Here is a 17,449-nt window from a genome sequence, read left to right on the forward strand (position 1 = left end):
GCTACCGCTTCCCCTACCATCCGCGTCGCCGTCACACACTGTGATGTGTCGGGTCTCATCGAGGTGATACCGGACACCGGCGCTGATACTAAGATGATAGGCCTGAAGCACCTCCAGAAACTGGGCCTCACCAAACGCGGCCTGGGACCACCGCCACAGCTGCAGTACTACAATGCGGACGGTTCCCAGATGCCGGACGCTGTGGGCTCCTTTCAAGCGGAGATCACTTACGGCGACAGGTCGTGTCACAGATGGATCGACGTGCAGCCTACTCTCGCTACACCCTTGTTGTCGTGGGAGCACTGCAAGGAGTTAGGCGTGGTGCCCAGAGACTTTCCTCAGCAGATCCCGGCTGCTCGGTACACCGCCAGCAGGGTGCATGAATCAACAAGCAGCGCGCCTGGCGCTGCCGCACAGAGCTGCCCAGAACCCGCGTCCACTCCCACCCACACAGGACGCTCCCATGCCCAGATCCTGTATGGTCACCCTCTCTGCTCTTGCATTCCTGCACACGCCAAGGCCTTTCCGAAGGAGTGGCAGACCAGAGCCGAGAGCTGCAACCGCCGCGCCGCTACACGTGCCCAGGACGCCAAGGCTCGGTATGACGACCATGCCCGCCCTCTTCAGCCACTGGAGATTGGTGCCCTTGTCCGCATCCAGGACCCGACGACGACACGTTGGGACAAGGTGGGCATAGTGATGGGCGTCGGCCGGTCGCGGGACTACAAAGTCAGGATGCCGAGCGGCCGCGTCTGGTGGAGGAACCGCCGCTTCCTCCGGCCAGTCCCACCCCCTGCTGCTGGCCCCCTGACCGAGGACGAGTCCCCTACACCTCACGAGGATCCGTCCCACAGTGCACCTCGATGCTCGGAGCGACTTAGGACTAAGAAGTCCGCTCAAGACAAAGACTATCAGCGTGAGGGGGGGAGGGAGATGTAGGTTATGTATCTAAGCTGCTGTGCCGAGTAGCAACCTTGTATATAAGCTACTGTGCCGAGTAGCATCTATATATGTAATTACGTGGCACCACTGCACGTGTTATGTGGCAACATTGCCCCGAGGCTACCATATGGCAAGGCAGTCTTAGTCTGACTCTGTGGGCCGTGCATGGCACACGCTAGTCACTACTTGTATTTCTCCTATCCGTTAATAAATGGACTTCAGTGTTACCCGGTGTTTCCCTACCCATCACTGCCTTCTTCAGGGAACACTTGGAACCTTCAAAATGTTGTCCGCTACCCTCATGTTAAGGCTCTCCTAGCATGGCACCAACTAGCTATTGACCAGTGGAAGAAGTCACCCAGCTCCCCTGATGCTCTATGCTTCCTGGTGCGCACAAAAAAAGAGCTCCAATCTGCCATCACTCTCGCACGGAGAAGCATAGGTTTGATTTCCCTTCTTCAATTATTGACCAGTCTACATCTATAGCTGATATATGGCGCACCATTAACCGTGCCCGGGGCACCTTCGCTAGGCCTGCGCTCCTAGTCATCTATAGGCACTGTAAGGGGGTGGTCACACCCTCCCACTCCTCTGACATGACCTGCTTCTCGCTTGGTACAGGTGTGAGAAGTTACCTTGTGCCTTAGTTATCTGATTATCTGGGTACCTCAACCCTATAAATTTGGACTGTATAAGTACCATAACCAAACTGCATAGAGGAAAACACAGTGTGACGTGACACAGTGATTTTTTTTTTAGACTGCCACCCGAGGGGCTAGTTTGAGAAACTCACATCCTGCAGTCACAGTTCTATCTGCCAAAAGTTATGATCATATGCATTAAGGGCGTCAAAACCAAGGGTCGGTTGTTGGAAAGTGACAGAATGATGAGTGTGTGGGGGAAAATTCCAGATACAATTAATCTGTTTATGGCAAAGTGTGGCAGGTCCCTAATAATGTCAAGTGCCAGGCCTGGCTGGCAAGGAGGATATCTGGTCGGGATGGAAGGGAAGGTAACGGCTGGGGACCTGTAGGAGGAAGCTGGGCAAAGGAGATAGAGAGAGGGTGTGAGGAGTCTGTTGACCACAAAGTTTACAAACAGTGGGCCAGGCTCAGGCCAATGTACCAAAGTGAAAGTGGGGTAGAGGTGATAAGGTGTGGTGGGACAGGTACAGTAGGGGAGGAGGCAACACAAATATTGAGGGACATACTTTTAGTGCGTTTGTGATATGGGCATGCACCATCTAATAGGTAGCCCTGGTGGAGACAGCACAGACACAGTAGCGGACGCGGGTTGGTGGTGGGTGGACAGGTTGAGGCACCATGTGAAGATGAGGCAGGACTCTGCCCGGGGCAGCAGGACACACCAGGGCAGGCCTGGTAGGCGCCACACCAGTAGAGGAGGCCGCCGGCGGTGGAATAGGCTGACAGGGGGGTTCACAGGGACTACCAGCTTGTGTCAAACCAGAAGAGAGGAATAACTGGGTGGCAAACAGAGGGTAAGAGTAGGTCAGAGATGGTGGTACAGAATAGCGAACAGTTTCAATACGGTTGTAAATTTTGGAAGAGATATATTCTGTGCCGTGTCATTGAGGGAGGTGGAGGGGGGGGGCACCGGTGGGAGCATAAGGCCCAACAGCATCAGAGTAGAGACGGGAGGAGGCCCAGTAGTAGTTGAGTGAGACGGCCGGGACTGCTACAGGGTTGCAGCCAAGTGAGGCCAGGCAGAGGCAGGTGTTGGAAGAAGTTGCTGCTGGAGACAGAGGGAGGAGAGCGGCCCGGTAGACTGTGGGGTTGCCTTTAGTGGGAGGCTTTTCCTGGGGCAGAGGGGCGATGAGCATTGCCATGAGTCAGCATTGTGCCGGCTGCCACAACACCTGGGATCAACTACAGCCCACACCACCCCTATTAGGATCTTTGATTTTCTGGGAACAGGTGGCGGAGTTATGGTTACGTGAACAGAAGCGACATCTGGGACGATCACATCGGCATCAGGCAGTGAAGGTGTGCACCAGAATGGAAGAACCAAAATGCAGGACCGGGGTAATAGGGTTCTGCATACAGAGGAGGGAGGAAGGGTGGCCCACAGTGGTTGGGCATTCTCCTTCCACTTGACAATGACAGCAGCTTGTGGATGTATACTGAGTATACTAGAATTAAAGTCACGCCTCATCTTCTATGTCAGTGTATAGGGGAAACGTTTCACTAGGATGTGGCCATTCATCAGCGTCTAGCGGCACCAGGACAACCCCATCAAAGCCAACAGTACGGCACCTCAGGAATCTGACACTTGATAAAGTTCCAGTTCTTACTTTGTCGGAATTGAATGTTGAGACCGTGCTGTCTGCAGTACTTCATTATCCAATTAAAGCGTTCCTCTACAGTTTTCAGTGAGTCCTTGGGGAAGTGTAGAATCAGTTTACTTGGCTGGGTGGCAGAGGGCAGGGTGATAGGGTCCGTGGCATTAGTGTTTCCACTCCGGCTAGTGTTTCCCATAGAAACATTACCGTCATTGTCATAATCACTGGATTCAGAATGACCAGGCGAGTTGGCGATGGCATCCGTACCAGAGATGTCTGCGTCCATAAGAGAGCCTCTTCTGGGACGATCGGGAAGTCAAGAGCATCTATGGGCACGTCTGTCCCCTTAGGTGCCGCCACGCCCATTGCCTGACACAGTGAATGTGGCACCCGGGCCTCCGCCATTAAGGTTGAGGTCAGAGGTCAGTCACTGAGGCGCCAGTGACTCGCCGCCTACCTCCCTTTTACGTTTGGGACTATAGAGGTTACCTTACCTCGCATCGTAAGAGGGTTACGCCTCCCAGCCACCGTTGACCGCCTGTGTGCCACACAATACAGGACAACCAAACTTATATTTTGCGCATTGTGAATCAGAGTGTTATACTTAGTGATTTAACATCAGTGTCGGTGAGCTATGACTATGTGTAAAGTGGCATTTGCGAGTGTAGTGCAGTGATCAATGTGACAGCTTCTAGCTTCCAAAGTGCCCCTACACTTATGCCCCTCCTGCAAGCATGTGGTACCTTAGTTAAAAGCTCCTTGACCATAAGTAAATATGGCCTACTCCAGGCCATGTGGTGAGGGTTTGTATAAACTCCCAGCCTCATATATTGCGAAGATGGATAATTCTTTTGAAACTGAAATTGAATTTGATATCGTATTCCAACCAGAAAAAACACAGATACCATTGAGTAAAAACAAGTGTAATCAAAGTGTTTATAAACTGAGAACACCCTCACCCTGTAGAAATAATACACAAGTCAGATCACAGTATTCATTTTCCACATGAAAACACATCTTGGCCAAGTTGTTTCAGCTTCGGTTCTGTTTCGTAGCTTAAGTTAGCAGATCAGAGGTTCTTCCGTCCCCAGACAACGAAAAAAAAATCTCCATCAGCCTTTGAGAATTCCGACAACAGTAAACAGTGAACGGTGTGCACCGCGGGCTTTACCGGCGGTACACAGGATGCCAAATCCACCGAACATTACCCGTTAAAGTACCTGTAAAAGAAAGAGAGTGAAGCAATATTGCGGCGAAGAGAAACAGAAGAGAGATTATCAACTAAAGGAGGAGAGTCAATAAGACGAAATGCCTTTGATTCCACCCTATTTAACAATTTGACAGATATGAGAGCAGTACCCCAAGTTGAGACGAATGAATTCCTTATATAATTGAAGCAACTGCTCAGGGGTAAAGTAGCTATGGTATCTGGACAGCATTACCAGCTTTAGCAATGTTGTGGATGTGTTGCTTTCTTGACATATTAGAGGAAATGGTGAGGCCTAGCATATCTATTTTAGAATGATTTGTAGAAAGTGGGTAGGGTTCTGAGTGTGAGCAAACTTTCAAATGTTTAGTTGTTCCCATTTTAATTATATTTCTATAACCTTCTTGGTTGCATCTCTTTTGTTTTCTTTATTTTCTAATTCATTTTCTCCAAAGCATTTATTGCATTTCATTCAGTACTCTTACTTGTTTGTTTATTTCCCACTAACTTTTATTTTCAGATTTTATTAGTTTTATTCTTAGAGATCCGTATCCTTGTCTATTCTTACTTTTCTTACATTTTAGAGCTGCCACCACCCAGACTTTCAATTAAATTGGTAGCGTGGTAGACTGAAAGAGGTTAGGCACGTGAGTTATCAAGTGCATTTTCAGAGATAGCTATTGTTGTAAGCCTGATAACAATGGCCATCTCTGTGAGAGTGAGAGTGAAAGAGGAGATACACACATTCTACTAAATCAATATTTGTTAAAATCAAATCTGAACACTGTAAACTTTCACTCACAACAATAAAACTTAGGTTCAATTACTAATTAAACTTACTGTACACTTAGCAAAACGGAACTAACAAATAGTAACTTCTCAGGTAGCAAATAGATCTAAATTATCAGTCACAACATTGAATAATTAGACCTCCTTACGGTATTACTACACAACAGTGATACTAGAGTGATGGTCACTCTCAACCCTTGACAATAGCACAGATATTACAGTATTTGTAGCATCATGTCATTACTTGATGAACAAAATAGAAACGTACACCAACAACACATATCAACTGTGAGTACAGCTTGTTCACTAACATCATATAACAAACACTAATTCTTGTGATAGTAATATTTATGGTTTCAATACTCAACCTGGGGCAATTATATTCCCGATAACCTATCCATGATAATGTACACAATAATCATTCGCACATACAGTCAGGATGAGTACACTAGGCTTATACCGCTGGTGTTCAAAACAATGCTGCAAACTACACTCTTGAGCCGCTGTTGGACTAGGTGCTCAAGAGCAAATCGGTGTCCTGCACTCAGATATTAATCCGGCTGTATTAAAGACATCTTGCCTGGAGGCAGCTATCAGAATGAATAAAGTCAAAATACAAAATGCCACCAAGCACGTCTGGCAAGGGGACAGGTGGCACTGAATATTAGGCAGGTCAATTACACTATTGGATCACTTAACACATAAGACGTTCAACTACTTTTAACAGAAACACTAATAGATATTCAACAAAGTTCAACTGAGTTAAATTCACTTAACATGACGGTGTAAGGCACTATGTACATACCTGTCAGGCTGGGGAGCTGCGAACAGAATGAACTATTCAAACTGCGCGCTCTCTTTTATACACCTTGTGTTACCTCTGATACTTTACATACACATTGATTGTTCTCATTTTCTGTACACCTCGGGCTGTGAAAATTAGGCTATGGGTGTATTTAAATTTTATAAGATAAACTTTTATAATCTTGTTAGAGTTTGAGCTTTGTAATGCAAGAATTAAAATGATGTCGAGTACATAGGATGGCAATACATTGTGGGCAGAGTCACAAACCACAGCATCCGGTCTACCCATGCATATATGTTACACTTCAAAGCTTTCTACCATTGACAGGTTCTGCTCTGAAGATTAATGAGTTTCTTAAATACAAAAATTACAATAATTTCAATACTCACATCAGATTCTCTGAGGTCTGTAAACCAAGGAAATACAACTTCAGTTTTAAATTGTTATCCTGTGACTTCAAGAGTGACACAAATTGATCACAGCTGGTGGCTGGGCACTCAAAACACATCATCTTAACACAATTTACACTACACGTAAAGAAAGATGACGCTTTCAACATATAACCAATACATCTTGAGGAGGTTAATGATAACGTTGACGGTACACACTGGTAAGGCTATAACAAGTGCCACTGACACCCAAACCTTGCTCGAGTTTGAGAAAGTAAAGTTTGAGATGATGAAATTTGAGGCACGAGAGAGAGAGAGAACATAAGAACATAAGAATGGAGGAGACTGCAGCGGGCCTATTGGGCCATACTGGGCAGTCCCGTTTACACCCAACCCCTATTGCTCATATAAGCATCCAACCTATGTTTGAAGCTATTCAGCGTATTCGAGTTAATGATGATATTTGGTAACTTGTTCCATTCATCCACTACTCTGTTTCCAAACCAGTGTTTACCTATTTCACGCCTAAATCTAAATTTGTCTAATTTAAAACCATTGTTACGAGTTCGCTCCTGGTTGGATAGTTTGAGTACCTTTGTAATGTCCCCTTTGTTTAGGCCTGACTTCCACTTATACACCTCTATCAGGTCGCACCTCTCTCTACGTCTCTCGAGGGAGTGCAAATTAAGATGCTTTAATCTGTCTCTATACTCAAGGTTCCTAATGCCTGGGATTAGTCTTGTCATTCTCCTCTGAATTCTTTCCAATGATTCTATATCCATCCTGTAATACGGTGACCAGAACTGAACTGCATAATCCAGGTGTGGTCTCACAAGCGCAAGATACAGTTTTAGGATAACCTCGCTAGTCTTGTAACTAACACTCCTTTGTATGAACCCAAGTACTTTATTAGCCTTGTTACGAGCAAAAACACATTGTTTACTTGGCTTGAGGTTCCTACTTATCATTACTCCTAAATCTCTCTCGCAGTCGGATTTCTCTATGGCATCGTTGTTCATCTGGTAGGAATGAAGAAACAGACATCTGACATCACAAAATATACAAAGGTAACACCTTATTTTTCAGAATCCATCCCTGAACGTTTTTTCAGGAAGTTCAAGCCCTCTGCCAATCATTTTAAGTGGCCTAAAGAACACTGAATCTGGCTCGTGAGACCGAAACTCTCTGGAAAGGCTATAAGGATTACAAAGCAACACTGATTACGATGATATCAAGGAGGCGATCCTTGCCTCGTACTCAATTTCTACTGAGGGATATAGACAGGCTTTCCGTAACCTTAAACTAAATTAAAAAACACATACAGAGTTTGTTTCTGAAAACTAAGAACTTTTCACAGGTGGACTAAATCTGCTGCCATCAGAAAATTCGAGGAGTTAGTCATCCTCATGGTACTAGAGGACATAAAAAGAAAGGTTCCGTATCAAATCCTGTTACACCTGACAGATAAGGAAGAGACTAATGTCCTTTAGGCAGCTAAGGTAGCTGATGTCTTTGCATTATTAGTCTATCGCCACAATCCTGGGAAAAAGAAAAACCAGCAAAATGTACAGTCCTCTGCAGGCTCAAAACCGGGCCCCTGTAGATAAGACTAGTGGATAGTCAGCTAGGTGCTTGGAGCAAATTACTAATTTGTAGATTCTAAAAGAAAATGGGTCATGTTATTAGAGAATGTCCTGATCCTAATTGCAAAATTTCTAAGGAGGCAAGCTTTACTAAACTAGTGGCCTCGGCTAACCTGCCTAGCAGTAATTCTCAGGAAAATATTTTCAAAGCTTTCAAATCAATAGGAACAGTTTCATGCACCCTTAATTGAAGGAAACATCCAGTTCAGGTTGTCAGAGACACTGAGTCAGCATATACCGTAATCATGAGGACGGCATTTCCAGGCATTCATAAGTGTTTCACAGGGAAAAGGTATATTTAAAAGGGTTGACATCCACAATTCCTGTCTATTTGGCGAAATATATATATATATATATATATATATATATATATATATATATATATATATATATATATATATATATATATATATATATATATATATATATTTATATATATATATATATATATATATATATATATATATATATATATATATATATATATATATATATATATATATATGCTGATAACCACAAGGAAAGAAGAAAACACGCAGTTCCCAAGCGCTTTCGTGTAATTCACATCTTCAGGGGTGAGTACAGACAAAGGAGAAGTACAAAACAAGGTGTTTATATACAGAGGAGGGTGAGATCAGGTCCACAATGGTCAGGTATTAGGTAATGACCCTACTAATCTTTAAAAAGCACCGCAACGGTCGGTAGTCAGGTCAGAGGGTAAGGTGACCCAACCTTCTCACCTGGTTACAAATCTTCTTAATTACAAAATTGTCCAGTTTGTACATGCCATTACTCAAATTCATGTTGACTCCTTCTGTATTTTTAATGAGACTAGATTCTATAATGTTCCTACTGTCAATTGAATTACAAGGTAATATTGAAGAGGCATTATCCCAGTCAATGGAATGCTTATTATCCCTCAGATGAACAAACAGAGCATTGGATTCCTGGCCTGTCTTAACACTATATTTATGTTTTTTAAGTCTAGTTACAAGATCTTTACCAGTCTCGCCTAAGTAAAACATATTACATTCCTTGCAAGGAACTTTATAAATGCAACCAACTGTGTTGTTGGGGGAGTTCTTGATTAACATTTGTTTAACAGTGCATGAGTTTTTAAATGCCACATTGACATTCCAGGTTTTTAGTTGAAATGGAATTTGAGAGAAATTTTTGTGAAATGGTAATACTAAGAGATTCTTATGGTCATGGGTGGGCTTGGGATCAGTTCTATAAAAAGATTTCTTAATAATGTTCAGGCATTTGTCTATGAAAGATCTAGGGTATTTAAGGTTTGAGCCAATATTATAGATATATTTATATTTCAACCCCTATATTATTCGATCATTATTTTAACTTGTCATCTTTGCCCTTCCTCAAAGCTGTGCGTAGCAAGGAGGGACATCACACTACTCATACGTTATAGCATTACTTCAATTCAATTTCAATTTCAATTTCAATTGTTTATTCCTTGATAGAGGAAGCGGGATCCTAGTGCTGTCACTAGGTACCCCTGTACAATAACACCAGAATCATCTGGCAAGTGTGAAAAGTATATACAGTATAAATATTATAAAGGGGCTTGCTAAAGCCTAAGGAAGGAAGGATGTTCCTTTAACACATAATCAATAATATTTACAAAATATCTGGCCAGTATTGGGAGGATCATCGTGTCTCCGTCAGGGGGTCGTGGAGTGGTGGTCGAGCAGGCGTCACGGAAGCGTTGTGTGTGGGGACATCTTAGGAGGTAGTGAATAAGGGTGCGGCTGTCGGGTCTTCTGCATAACGCACAAGAGCGTTGCTCAGGGGATGTGGGGATACCAATCTCCCAAGCAAAGTCATACCCAATGATGATACGGGCAGCAATCACGTCCCCCTTCCGCGACCCTTTCCCGTAGACGTACGAGAGGTCAGGAAGTTTACGGAGGACATCGTACCATGTGGGCGGGGAGTCCAGGGGGATGGCTGCTTCCCGAGCTTCTCTCTGTTTGCGGCGGATTTGGGTCCTAATCTGTAAGAGTGTTCGAGGAACAACGTAGTCAGGTGTGGCCTTGTTGCAGCCAGTCTTGGCAAGGTCATCTGCTGCCTCATTCCCCAAGATACCGACATGACTGGGTATCCATAGGAATGTCACAGGGCGGCCTGCATCCTGAAGTGTGGATGTTAACCCTCGTATTCGGAGGATGAGGTCCTTATTTTCCCCAGATCCAAATGCGATCCCGTCGAGAGCAGACCTGGAATCGCAGCAGACAAGCAAGGGGCAGAAACCATCTGCTTCTTCCTCAGCGAGAAGGGCAGCAAGGAGGGCTATTAGTTCAGCCTGAGTGGAGGATGCCCCGTCAGAAACTCTGAGAGACAGTTTGATAGGCTCAGGGGCATGAGGACGGGAGATGTAGACACCAGCCCCGGCCCTACCTGTAGCGGGGTCAACAGAACCATCAGTGTAGAGGACGACCCTACCTGGGGACCAGTGAGCGATCCTGGAGAGGTGGTATTTGCAGAGAATAACAGGGTTCACCTGGGATTTCGGGAGCGGTCCACCGAGGGCAATCACTTCAGGTTGAAAATCCAGCCAGGGAGAAGGAGACGAACCAACAGCAGGGGTGACAACAATATCAGGCAGGAGGTCGTGTTCCTGAAGGGCTCGGATGAGTGACCCTCGCCACTGTCTTCTAGATGGAGGTCGGTCTCGAACAGCAGTAGTCAAGTTGGTTTGGACATAGTTGCCCCTAGGATCCCGTAGAATGGAAACGGCAGTTTTTAGGTAAAACTCCTGGACACGATCCTGTAAGGGGGAAAGACCAAGTTCGTTATATAGAGAAGTAGAGCGTGTCCACTGAGGAGCCCCAAGGATGATACGAGCAGCTTTCCTCTGGATAACTTCGAGACGGTTGACAGCAGTCCGACTAATGTTGACGAGGGCAGGGGCGGCGTAGTCGACACAGGAACGGACAAAAGACTTGTACATGGTGAGAAGTACAGGGATGCTGGCACCAAGGGAACCCCTGCACATGGTAGAGAGGGGAGCGAGACGCCGAAAACATATGTCTCGAAGATAGCGGACTTCAGGGATCTGACAACGTGTGCGAGTTACATACACACCCAGGTATTTTGTCTCATTAACCCAGTCCAAGGGCGTTCCTGATAAGAAAAGGGGTGGAGGTACAACACGACCGTGCCACATGGCTTTTGTTTTCGCAGTTGAAAGAAGGAAACCAAGTGAATCACACTCTCTGGAGACCAGATCAAGGGCTTCCTGCATGCTGAGGTAGTCAGGGGCTTGGAGGAGGACATCGTCGGCATATCCTGAGTGGACAACTTCTGTCGGCCACGGGAGTGATGCAATGGAGTGCATGAGAGTGTTAAACAAGGTGGGACTCAGGACTCCACCTTGAGGGGTGCCGAGGTTCATTTCTTGAACAGGAGACATAGAGCCTTCAACGCGAACCCGGGCCTGACGTCCAGTGAGGTAAGAGGCGATCCATTGTAGAAGTCTCCCTTTAACCCCTAACCGTGCAAGTTCAGCTAAAATGAGGGCAGGCTGAGCCGTATCAAAGGCTCCCTTGATATCAAGGAAGACGGAGACGCGGGCAGTCTGATTGCAATAAAAGGAAGCAATGGAGTGTGCTGTGCTGCGATGTTGAATGAAACCATTGAGGGAGTTGTGGAAGCCGCCTATGGTGTGAAGAAGGCGACGATGGAGTATCCTCTCCATCATCTTGCAAACACAGGAGGTAAGACTAATGGGTCGATATTTCCCAGGATCTCCCGGCTTAGGGATGGGGATAATAGTGGCATTTTTCCAGTTGGACGGGAGAACCCCATGTTCATAAGACATATTGTAGAGAGCAAGCAAGGGGCCGTTAGGAATATTAGTACAGGCGTTGAGGACGGAGTAGGTTATCTGATCATCCCCAGGAGAGGTGTCTTTTCTAGAGCGACGAGCACTGTCAAGCTCGAACTGTGTGATGGGATGATCAGTGGGGGCAGGGGAGGTAAGAGCAGCACGAACAACAGGCTCAGACGCATCGATGCGGGCCTGCACTGCCTCCTGCATTGGATCTGGAAGTGCCTCAGGGGAGGAAGCTCGTGCCCAGTCCTCCATTAAAGAGCAGGCAAGGGAGGCGGGGTCAGGGTGGGGAGGAGGCCTCCGTCGAGTACCCCGTATAGCATTAATCCGATTCCATACATAAGAGGGTGACGACTGGAACGATAGAGACCCCGTGAAGGATAGCCAGTCCGCCTCACGTATCCGACGGCGCTCCTGAGTTGCAAAGGAGCACCAATTTTTGAAGTCTTCCCAGTCCTCTGGAGACCGAGACCTCCGTATGGCAGAGTGGAGATCACGGGTTACCTGCCGGAGATGTCTCATGGCAGGGATACGATACCAGTAGTTGGTGGCACTTCTGGGGTGACGGGGAGGGCGTGGAGGGGTAGCGCGATTGACAGAGTCATACACGGCATCAACAAAATCAGCGCTGTAAGAGTCAAGGGACTGAGGGACAACATAGGAATCCGCCCAGGTAGAAAGGTATTGGGTAAAGGAAGGAACAGCATCTTGTGTGAGACGAAGGCGAGGGGATCGATAAGGAGTTGATGTCGGGGCAGAGAAGGAGAGCCTGAGATGGGTAGTAACGGCAAGATGGTCACTATACAGAGCAGGCTCGGTGCAGACGGTAGGATGAAAGGAAGTATGACCGTTCAATAGTAAGCCAACATCAAGGAAACTATGGGGGAGGCGAGTAGGATCGTCAGGACAAAGAAAGCGAACATCATCATCCCCATTAAGAAACTGTGAGAGATGTGATCCGTTAAGGGTACATGGAGTGGGATGATCCGGAGTAAGAGTGGGATGGCGGGCATTAAAGTCGCCAAGAACAATAGTGGGAACCCCATCATGGAGGTCGTGAAGAACCTGGGGGTCCAGAGAATCACTCTTGAAATGAACATTGACTACACGAAGGGTCCGGTCACCAAGAGTAAGGGAGACAGAAAGTAATTCAGACGGGGGTCCATGTGAGTCAGGTGAAGGGAGACGAACAGATGGAATGGTGTTACGCACAAGGGTGAGGAGGCCACGAGCCTGCCCACGGTACCGAGGCAGGGTGTAAACAGAATAGCCAGAGAGGCGGAGTGGAGTAACATCGTCTGTGATGGTTTCCTGAAGTAGAGCAACATCTACTTGATGGGAGAGCACAAACTGGGCGAGGTCTGTCCGGCGAGGTCTAAGTCCCTGGATGTTCCATTGTAAGAAGAGGAGGGAACGGCCTCCGGTGTGAGATGAGTCGGAGGGGCTAGACAGGGCTCCAGAGGAGGTACCAAATTCTGTTGAGAGAAATGGAGAGGGAGGAGTGGGAGAGCGAGGGATGGATCCTCCATCTCGGGAGATGGAAGGAGGCGGGTCATCAGGGCTTGCAAAGTGCGCCCCTGTTGGGTCAGGGTGTCCAGAATGAGTTGTTGTTGCTTCTGCAATGTCGCAATTGTTTTCACAAACAAGTCGAGTTGGGCTGAGAGAAGGTTGATTTGCTTGGAGTGGCGATCCAGACGGAGAGTGATTGTTTCCATAGAACCAACTTGGTGTACCTGTGCAGGAGCTGGAGGTGGCAGCGAGGATTGCCGAGGGCCCGACTGGGCATGTGGTGGTGGTAGCGACGGAGAGGGACGGTGAGGGTTCAGTTGAGTAAGAGGTGGTGGTGCTGGTGAGAGACAGCGGGGGTCCGGGTGGGCAGGAGATGGTGGTGACTGTGTGGCAGGGCCGGCAACGACCTTGTTCCAAGAACGGTAGGGAGAGGGAGGGAGGGGAGAAAGGATGGGTGGTAGGGGTGATGGAGGGGGTGGTAGAGGAGAGGAGATCAATGGGAAATCCTTGGTGGATGGAAGAGGCGGTGGTGGATAGGATTGAGGTTTGGTTGACAGGGGCTTCGTCAGAGACGAGGGCGGTGGTACAAGGTAAGTTTTCCCCGGGCGAGTGCCAGGACGCTGTGGGCAATTGGCATTCCAGGCGTGGTGACTGCCATGGCAATTGACGCACCATGGAATAACTGGGATTTTGTTCTGAATTTTCGATTTGCATTCCACTGTGTCGTGAGGACCTGCACAGAAACCGCAGGCGACCATCCTCGTGCACTCCCAGGTGCGGTGTTTCCACGATTGGCAACGACCACAGATTTTCGGGGTTCCGATAAATCGGTCGAGAGGACAGTTGTGAATTGGTCCTACATTCACCTTCGGGGGGAGGGGGCCCACCCACCAGCCGATGAGTTCGTTGGATGGACGTTTGGAGACCGGGTTGATGCGGCGTTCCATGTCCAGTAGTTGTGGGAGAAGAGGGCGAAGATCGTCGATAGGGATCTCCCAGGGTACGTGGCGAACCATTACCTTGGTACGACGAGTTTCTGGGGTGATGATGGTGAACTTCAGCATCACCTCCCCCTGGGGAGCAGGAAAGCCCACCTGAGTGAGCAGGCGTACCGTCTCGTCCATTTGTGTGGTGACTATCACGGCTGTGGGACCTCGGCGGAGGCGAAGTGTTGAGTCCTGAAGTGGAGAGCAGTGACGGAAGAACCAGGTCGTCCGTGTGCTCAGAGGCAAGTCCCGAGGGAAGGCGAGACGACGAAGGCGCGACGGGGCAGGGAGACAAAGGGAATCCCCTATGTCCATCGTCGGCGGAGGGTCGGTCATTGAGCCACATGTAGGCTCACTTGGGGACCCCGATGACAGGAGTCCACCCTCTACAGCCCCAGAAGGGGTGCAAGGGGGAGCCGTGGCCCCTGCTGGAGACCCTGACTTCTGAGGTTTCTGCTTCTTCTTTGACGTGTCTTCAAGAAGAAAGTCGTCAGCATCACTGTCACCTACTGCCGCCGTTTCCAACGAACGGGAGCGTTTAACGGCGGGCATAGGGCACGTTGGCAACACTGCAGTCAGGTGGAGTGGTAATGACGTCACTGCTACGTCACACTATCACATTGCGCATGCGCAAACTTGAAAAAACTTTGCTCAGAGGGATCGGGTGGTAGGACCAGATGTTTTATCCCCAAAAAATGACAAAGTCCAAAAGAAACAAAAAAATATATGCCACTGTGCTGATAACTGGGTCTTACTATAGTTGTTTGCACAGGCTGGGATTGGTAGACTGGCTGAATTCGTCAGAAATACGAATTTTAAGGAGCAGTCTCTTACAGCCTTTGTTGACACTAAGCACGCATGCGCGTTCCTGAGCATTACTTTAAATTTACATTACAGAAGGGCGCACCTGGCAAAGCGAAAATGGACGGTACCTTTCCTTAGAGAAAACAAGTCTCTCGAGGGGAGACTCCTGAAATAAATCATAGCTACACGTTTTATGGGCTACTGAGCGGAATATGAATCATCTGATTATACGTTAACTAACATGCATGACTGTGGTCAGTACATGAGAACCTGAATTAACCTAAAAAAAATCCTAATACTACAAAACTACCCTTATTTAACCGACGGAGAAACAGTATATTACTGTGTTTTTGTTTTGGAGTGTTATCGTCAGTAATTCTCTAGTTTTTTCCACATTTTAAAACAATAACTTGAACGAATACTTCTAGATGATTTTTTGTGTATGCTTAATATTGATATTGAAACAGTTTATTTAACCAGAAAAAATACATATAGAGTGGATAATAAAAACAATATTGACATGACTGAGCCAATTGAGAGCCTGAGCTCTCTTACTGGCAACTGATTATATACTGTACATTTATCTCAAGGTGGTATTATGTAACATTTAGTATCATCTGGAATAGTACAAATAGCATGGTGGTAATAAGAACATATGAGAATATTACCACGGTTTTCACTTCGTTATTTATTTATTTATTTTTTCCATTTAATTTATAAATACGTATATACATATTTTACAGTGCAGTTAATGAACATTACTCTGATAAGTGAAGGAAGCAATACGACATGTGTTATATTAAGGTGAAACAAGATGGCAGAAACAGTTAGGATCATGTCTTGACGACAAACTTATAATTATTGCAATGGTAATTTCTCTCTAACTATGAGACAATACATGATATAATGGCTTTAGTAGTACAATAAAAGTAAGAGTATAATATAAGTGCTACAAAAAATATTAGTACTTCCATCCTGGTCTGAACATGATGAGCGTAGCCTGTCGTGGATATATTCAGGCCCAGAAGGGTGCCTTTGCTTTTGTACAGTATTCTATCTGGGCATTATTGATTACTAATTGATGGGTTTTCATTCAACTTAAGGGTATCCCTGTGCATCTGAAGAGAATGCTTTGGATTTTCCATTTTTCTTCGTAGTTATTTACCCTTTCTATTTCCCTTCCGGCGCTGTCGACCTGTATGCTCGTGATTTTCCTCGATGTGTTGTTATTTGAGTAATGTATGTTATATAGGATGGGAGATAGGACGCTGTTCCAAGGGACTCCACTCATGAGTTGGAGGGTCTCTCCTGCGTGTTGTCCCACCCTCAGTCTGGCATTTCTGCCGTCAAGAAAGTCGAAAAGCAACTTTTCGATGTTGGCGGGAATTCCAAGTTGGAGGATCTTATGTTTTAGACCATCATACTGTACCAGACTTTGTCAAACACCTTCGGTACGTCCCGCAGTGTTAGATTACATTGGTTATTACTTGTTTCAAATTTTATTGTGTGTTGGAGCATGGATCGGCCTATTGCGTTCATTGCCATTGCAACAGGGTCCCCCTGCGTTGTTCCCTCGGTTGACTGTATGATGGTATCACCTCTTGGAGCCTTGTTGTTTACTATATAGAGGTCTGATGAATTCCTATAGGAGTTTTCAACATACATTGCAAAGCTTGGACACTGATCTTGATGTTGTGCAGTGCGGCCTTGCGGTTAAGTATGTTGAATGGCGTGAATGGCCGCTTACCGTCATGCCTGGTGGCCAGCACAAACTTGCAGGCTCCCTGCTGCTGACCTGACATCATCCTTCACCACCTCCATTATGCATTTTCCGATGATCCGCCTCAGCACTTCCCCCACTCCTATTGGCCTACATCCTGGATTCTTATCCAGGGGAATGAGGCGGCAGGCCATCAGAGCATGGAGGTGTTGGCAGCACGAGGATGCCAGCTTTCTTGCAAGGACGGCAATAGCAGTGCAGAGATCACTTGCTACGGGGCCAAACTTGTTAGTGGTGAGGATGACTCTCCAACCGTTTGCATCCAGACCTGAAGGGCCTGCACCTCCTCGAGTCTTCAGTGCCTTTTTCCACACCATCTCTCCTGTTATTTTCTCGAACAGGACAGCGTTTGGTAGGATATAGTCACTCTGGAACCTTATGCCTTCGTCTTCACTTGCAGGGGGATGTTTTTCTTTCAGTTGTTTTAATGTCTCTCTGTTTATTGG

This window comes from Homarus americanus, unplaced genomic scaffold, assembly GCF_018991925.1.
Source record: "Homarus americanus isolate GMGI-L3 unplaced genomic scaffold, GMGI_Hamer_2.0 scaffold39155, whole genome shotgun sequence".
NCBI lineage: Eukaryota > Metazoa > Arthropoda > Malacostraca > Decapoda > Nephropidae > Homarus > Homarus americanus.